Here is a 6,805-nt window from a genome sequence, read left to right on the forward strand (position 1 = left end):
AAAATCGCCTTTGATCCTCCTGCTCTGTTCTTCACAAACCCTAACCCTAATTCCCTTTTCTGATTTTCTTTTTATTTTCTGATTTTTAATTATAATTAACTGATTTAATTAATAGTAATTCAGGTATTTATATTTATGAAAATAATACCCCTAAGTAAAATTAAGGGTCTAATTACACTCCTAATAAAAATATTTGGCCCCAATTTTTATAATTTTTGGGTATTAATAATGAATTTTTAAATATCCAATAAATACAAAATAAATACTAAAAATTCCCAAAAATTGTGAAAAATACAAAAATACAAAGAAAAATGATATATGATAATTTTATAATCATATAAAAATAAAAATGTGATTTTTGTGGGGTTTTTGGTACCCGAAGGGGTCCGGAAAAGTCATTTTTCGCGAAAAAGGTCAATTTGTAAAACGTCTAGGGGTTCAGAATAGCGATACGGTATAGGGCATTTTTGGCAAAATAGGGCCAATGATTTTGTTTGAAATACGGGCTTTTAAAACATAGTTTTGAGCTGTACAGGTTTTGATATAATATATATAACTGACGATAGAACGCTCAATAAATATCCAAAACACGTTTGGATCAAAACAACCAACACATAACACATAGCAGTTAGGGTTCAACGACTTAACACATTTAATCACATAATAATATACATAATTTATTATTATTATAATATAATACAAGCGTAATTCCTCGGTCGTTACATTTACGGTACTCTAGAGAGCGTGTATGCTAACGTGTTCTTGATCTCGCAAGAGAACACTGGATAAAGCGGAGGAAGTAGTTGAAGAAGTTCTTTTTGAAGAGAAGGTTGAAGAAGCTTTTATTGAGGATAAAGTTGAAGAAGAAGCTCTAGTAATAATGGGAGATCAAGTAGAAAATCTTAAGGCTTTGATGGACTATTCTAAGCTAAAGATCAATGATATTCAGCGTAGAATTATCAGGCCAGCCATCGCGGATAACACCTTTGAAATCAAGTCGAGCACGATTCAGATGATACATAAGTCAGTTCAGTTTAGGGGTTCTCTTATAGAAGATCCCAACATTCACATCAGGGATTTCTTCGAGATCTGCGACACTTTCAAGTTCAATGGGGTTACTGAAGACGCTATTAAGCTGAGGCTATTCCCATTCTTCTGAGGGCTAAAGCTAAGTGTTGGTTGTATTCTCTACTACCAGGCTCTATTACTACTTGGGAAGATCTAGCTCACAAGTTTCTCACTAATTTCTTCCCTATGGCGAAGAATGCTGTAATCAGGAATGCCCTTACATAATTTGTACAGCAAACGAGAGAATCTTTGTGTGAAGCTTGGGATCGATATAAGGAGATGCTTCGAAAGTGTCCTTACCATGGAATGCCCGACTGGCTGATCATTAACTGTTTCTACAACGGGTTGGGTGCAACTTCTAGACCCATGCTTGATGTAGCATCAGGCAGAGCCTTATGGGCTAAAAGCTATGATGAAGCTTATGAATTGATTGAACTGATGGCTGCTAATGAATACCAGAACCCAACTCAGATGATACCTCAAGGCAAAGTAGCAGGAATTCTGGAAGTGGATACAACTACTGCTATAGCTGCTCAACTTCAGGCTTTGACGATGAAGGTGGATTCTTTGGCTAATTTTGGAGTTAATCAGATCACTAGTGTTTGTGAGCTTTGTGCTGGTGCACATGAGATGGAGCAGTGTGCTATTTCTAGTGGATCAACTCAGTTCGTGAGGAACTTTTAGAGGTCGCAGCAACCAGCTCCAGCCACCTATCATCCTAATAACCGCAATCATCCTAACTTCAGCTGGAGCAACACTCAGAATATGGTGCAACACCTTATCAGCAATATACAGCTAAGAAATACAACCCTCCTGGTTTTTAACAGCCACAATATGCACCAAGACAACAACTCCAACTTCAACAACTACCACAATCTAATGAAAAATATGAATTAGAGGAGTTGAGGCTTATGTGCAAGAGCCAAGAGGTTTCTATTAAGACCTTGGAGAATCAAATTGGGCAAATTATCAATGCCTTGCTGAATTGACAACCTGGTACACTCCCTAGTGACACAGAAGTTCCAGGCAAGAGGGAAGCTAAAGAGTATGTCAAGGAAATCACATTGAGGTCTGGGAAGATTACAAATCCCGAAAAATATCCAGTTCCAGAAGTTGAAGTTGTGGCTGAAGAACAAGTGCAGAAGGAAGTAAAAGTGGAACCAAGGAAGACAGCTATTGTCAACACTCCTCCTGAGGGTAATAAAGGGGGAAAACAGTTCTATCCTCCACCTCCTTTTCCTAAGAGGATGCATAAGCAAAAGCTGGATACGCAATTTGCTAAGTTCTTGGAAGTTTTCAAGAAACTTCATATCAATATACCTTTTGCTGAAGCTCTTGAACAAATGCCTACCTATGTGAAGTTTATGAAAGGTATTCTCTCGAGGAAAGTGAAGCTCGATGACTTAGAGACTTTCACTCTTACGGAGGAAAGCAGTGCTGTGATGCAACAGAAGTTGCCTCCGAAACTTAAAGACCCTGGGAGCTTCACTATTTCTTGTACCATTGGAAAAGTGTCATTTGACAAATGCTTATGTGACTTGGGGGCTAACATCAATTTGATGCCCTTGTCTATCTTCAAGAAGTTGGGCTTACCTGATCCAAAGGCTACTTATATGACCTTGCAGTTGGCCGATCGCTCTATTACATATCCACGAGGCATTGTGGAGGATGTCTTGGTCAAGGTGGACAAACTCATCTTTCCTGCTGATTTTGTAATTCTTGATTTCGAGGAGGATAAGAAGATTCCCATAATCTTGGGAAGACCATTCTTGGCTACTGGCCGAACCTTGATTGATGTGCAGAAGGGCGAGCTCACTATGCAAGTACTGGATCAGGATGTGACATTTAATGTTTTCAATGCCATGAAATTCCCTACTGATAATGAGGAGTGCTTAAAAGTGTAGTTGGTCGATTCTATGGTTACTTCAGAACTTGATCAAATGCTAAGGTCTGATGCCTTAGAGAAAGCCTTGTTGGAAAATTTAGATAGTGAAGATGATGAAGGTGATGAGCAATTGCAATATTTGAATGCTTCTCCTTGGAAGCGAAGGCTGGATATGCCGTTTGAATCTCTTGCATTGGAGAAGCTGAACAAATCTCTAAAGCACCTCAAGCCATCCATTGAGGAAGCTCTTACACTCGAGCTTAAAACCTTGCCTGAATACTTAAGGTATGCTTTTTTAGGTGGTGCATCTACTTTTACTGTTATTATTGAATCTGACCTTTCAGGTAGTGATGAGGAAAAGCTCTTAATAATTCTGAGAGAGTTCAAATCGGCAATTGGATGGACTATAGCAAATATCAAGGGAATCAGCCCTTCTTATTGCATGCATAAAATTCTGCTAGAGGAAGGTAGTAAGCCAACTGTTGAGCAATATAGAAGGATTAATCTTATCATGAAAGTGGTTGTGAAGAAGTAAATTCTCAATTGGCTAGATGTAGGGATCATCTATCCTATTTCTGACAGTTCTTGGGTGAGTCCAGTTTAGTGTGTGCCGAAGAAAGGAGGCATCACAGTTGTTGCTAATGAGAAGAATGAGCTCATTCCTACTCGAACAGTCATGGGGTGGAGAGTTTGCATGGATTACAGGAAGCTGAACAAAGCTACGAGGAAGGATCACTTCCCTCTTCCGTTTATTGATCAAATGCTCTACAGGTTGGCTGGGCATGAATATTATTATCTTCTAGATGGCTATTCAGGCTATAATCAGATTTGCATCGCTCCAGAAGATCAGGAAAAGACTATATTCACTTGTCCGTTTGGTACTTTTGCCTTCAGAAGAGTTTCTTTTGGGTTGTGTGGTGCACCTGCCATATTTCATAGATGCATGATGGCTATCTTCTCTGACATGATTGGTTAGAATGTGGAGGTGTTTATGGATGATTTCTCTGTGTTCGGTGATTCTTTTGATGAGTGCTTGCAAAATCTTGGCGCCATTCTTAAAAGGTGTGTTGAGACCAATCTGGTTCACAACTGGGAGAAATGTTATTTTATGGTGCAACAGGGCATCATTCTTGGGCACAAGGTCTTTAGTAAAGGTCTTGAGGTGGACAAAGCCAATGGGGGGGGGTCATTGAAAATCTTTCCTCACCAATTTTTGCTAAGAGAGTTCACAGCCTTCTTGGTCATGTGGGATTCTATCGGCGTTTCATCAAGGACTTCTCTAAAATCTCTAAACCCTTGTGCAATATTTTAGAGAAAGATGTCCCTTTCAAGTTTGATGATGAGTGTCTCGCTGCTTTTGAGATCTTAAAGAAGAGTTTAATAATGGCACCTATTGATAAGTGGATTTTATATCCACTTAGAACGCTTATTTACAAGCTTAAATTGGTGTTTTGGACTCAAGTTGTTGGTATTTTGATGTATTTTTATGTCATTGCATTTCAGGTATCAGTTAAATGAAGAAAAGAGCTTTTAAAGGAAATATGATTAAAAGTGATCAGAATTGGAAGCCAAGGCCATTGTCAAGTTGTAGAGAATCTCAATAGCTTCGCGTGGGCAGTTGAATCGCCTAATTCTAACGAGTAGAACTCAAGTTATGGCCAAAATAAGATTCATCAGAATATTTTTCCCAGTCAGTAGCTGAGCGCCCGCTCAGCAGAGCTGAGCGCCCGCTCAGAGAGCTGAGCGCCCGCTCAGGAGAGCTGAGCGCCCGCTTAGGAGGCGGCTGGTCGCTGATTTCGCTGAAAAAGCCTTTTTTGAGTAGAATTTGACGATTTTAAGGGTCCAGGTCCACTAGGGGCGTATATATACTTAAAAAAAGGGTTTTCATCATCCGGGAAGATTGGGATACCAAGGAGAAGGCCTAGAAGCACAGAACAACTCTGAAAAAGAAGATCTTGTTTTCAACTTGTGATTCTTTGAATTAGTTGTAACTTTGGATGCTCGTTTTCGTTCTTGTTGAACCTAGATCTCGTTTATTCGTACTTTGATTATTATTTAGTTTATTAAGACCTTGTTTATACCATGCTTTCATTGGAACCCATGGTGACGATGAGTTCGATTAAGGGCTAATCGTTGTCATGGGATTCTAGCGGATTTACTTATGGATTTCAATAATTAATTGTTTCGATATCTTGGTGTGTGGTGATTGTATGATATCCTAGTATGGTTGTGCTTATTCGTCTTATGTGCATAGCTAACATATAAGATAGCGTGTTAATCTCTATTGAAGCGACAGTGAATATAGAGGTTTAGAACTTGCCATGCTAGCATAGGTTCTTGTATGTGTATACATGATTCGTAGGTAACTCTAACTGTTTTACTTGCCCTATGTAATCAAGATAGATAACTTGTGCTTAAACCGTTATGTTGTCAAATTCTATAGACATATAGGGTCTCAATATAATTAGTGCCTATTCAGCTTCTATCTCTTTTGTGGATATCTGGTAGAATGGTACTCGTGCAACGAAAGTTGGCGTTTATCAGTTTCGTGTTATCTGATTAGTGTCCTCACCATCACATGCTAAGGTTAAGAACGAGAAGGCTATTGAATGAAGTATATAATGAAGTTAGAATCCCATGTTTGTCATATATAGTAATTCAACTTCAATTCTCTTAGTTAATGTTATTTAGTATAATCTCTTAGTTTAATAAAAACCCAATTTGTTATTTATCTTAGCATTGAGCGATAACCATACATTGTTGCATAGGTGCATAAATTGAACTTAACCTAAACCAGTCTCTGTAGGAACAGATCTGATTTATATCTTATACTACTTGTGAACGCGTATAGTTGCGTGAATATTAGCGTGTTTTCGCACTAACAAGTTTTTGGCGCCGCTGCCGGGGACTCGGTGTTACTTTTTAGTTTATGTGCTTGTCATCAGTGGTCGTTAAAGTTCACTGACTCAGATTCTTTTACTTTCATGGTTTATTTGTTTGTGTTTCAGGTACTCATTACAATGGGAGATCGAGCAGCACGAACGAAAGCCTTGATGGATTTTTCTCAACCCAAGATCAATGACATTCAATCTAGCATTGTCCGGCCAGCTATCACAGCTAATACCTTTGAGATCAAGCCTGGCATAATTCAATGGGTACAGACTTCAGTCCAATTTGGAGGTTCTCCAACGGAAGATCCCAATACACATATTTGGGATTTCATTGAAATATGTGACACCTTCAAGTTTAACGGTGTTTCTGAAGATGCTGTGAAGCTGAGACTGTTCCCATTCTCTCTGAAGGACAAGGCTAAGAGCTGGTTACACTCTCTACCAGCTGGTTCGATTACTACTTGGGAAGATCTTGCTCAGAAGTTTCTTACTAAATTCTTCCCTATGGCGAAGACAGCTGCACTCAGGAATGCTATTACTCAATTTGCGCAGCAAACGGGAGAATCGCTAAGTGAAGCTTGGGAGCGCTACAAGGAGATGCTTAGGAAGTGTCCTCATCATGGAATTCCTGATTGGATGATCATCACTTATTTTTACAATGGGTTGGGAGCACAGTCCAGACCCATGCTCGATGCAGCATCAGGCGGAGCATTATGGGCAAAGAGCTATAAGGAAGCTTATGATCTAATTGAACTGATGGCTGCTAATGAATATCAGTATCCAACCCAGAGATATCCATAGGGCAAGGTAGCAGGAGTTCTTGAAGTGGATACAGCTACAGCTATCACTGCTCAACTAAAGGCGTTGTCTATGAAGATCGATTCTCTGGCTAACTATGGTGTTAAGCAGATAATTAGTGTTTGTGAGCTGTGTGCAGGTCCGTATGCGACAGAGCAATGCG

The 6,805-nt window shown here is 39.3% G+C and overlaps 2 non-coding genes across 2 annotated transcripts; both read right to left on the reverse strand.

Moving 5' to 3' along the window:
- Positions 1–1,269: 1,269 nt before the first annotated feature.
- Positions 1,270–1,376, reverse strand: LOC141716472 (small nucleolar RNA R71). The gene has a single exon (XR_012573181.1). It is a non-coding gene; the product is annotated as a small nucleolar RNA R71 (small nucleolar RNA).
- Positions 1,377–6,363: 4,987 nt separating this feature from the next.
- Positions 6,364–6,470, reverse strand: LOC141715484 (small nucleolar RNA R71). The gene has a single exon (XR_012572245.1). It is a non-coding gene; the product is annotated as a small nucleolar RNA R71 (small nucleolar RNA).
- Positions 6,471–6,805: the final 335 nt, after the last annotated feature.

Source organism: Apium graveolens, chromosome 3 (genome assembly GCF_009905375.1).
Source record: "Apium graveolens cultivar Ventura chromosome 3, ASM990537v1, whole genome shotgun sequence".
NCBI lineage: Eukaryota > Viridiplantae > Streptophyta > Magnoliopsida > Apiales > Apiaceae > Apium > Apium graveolens.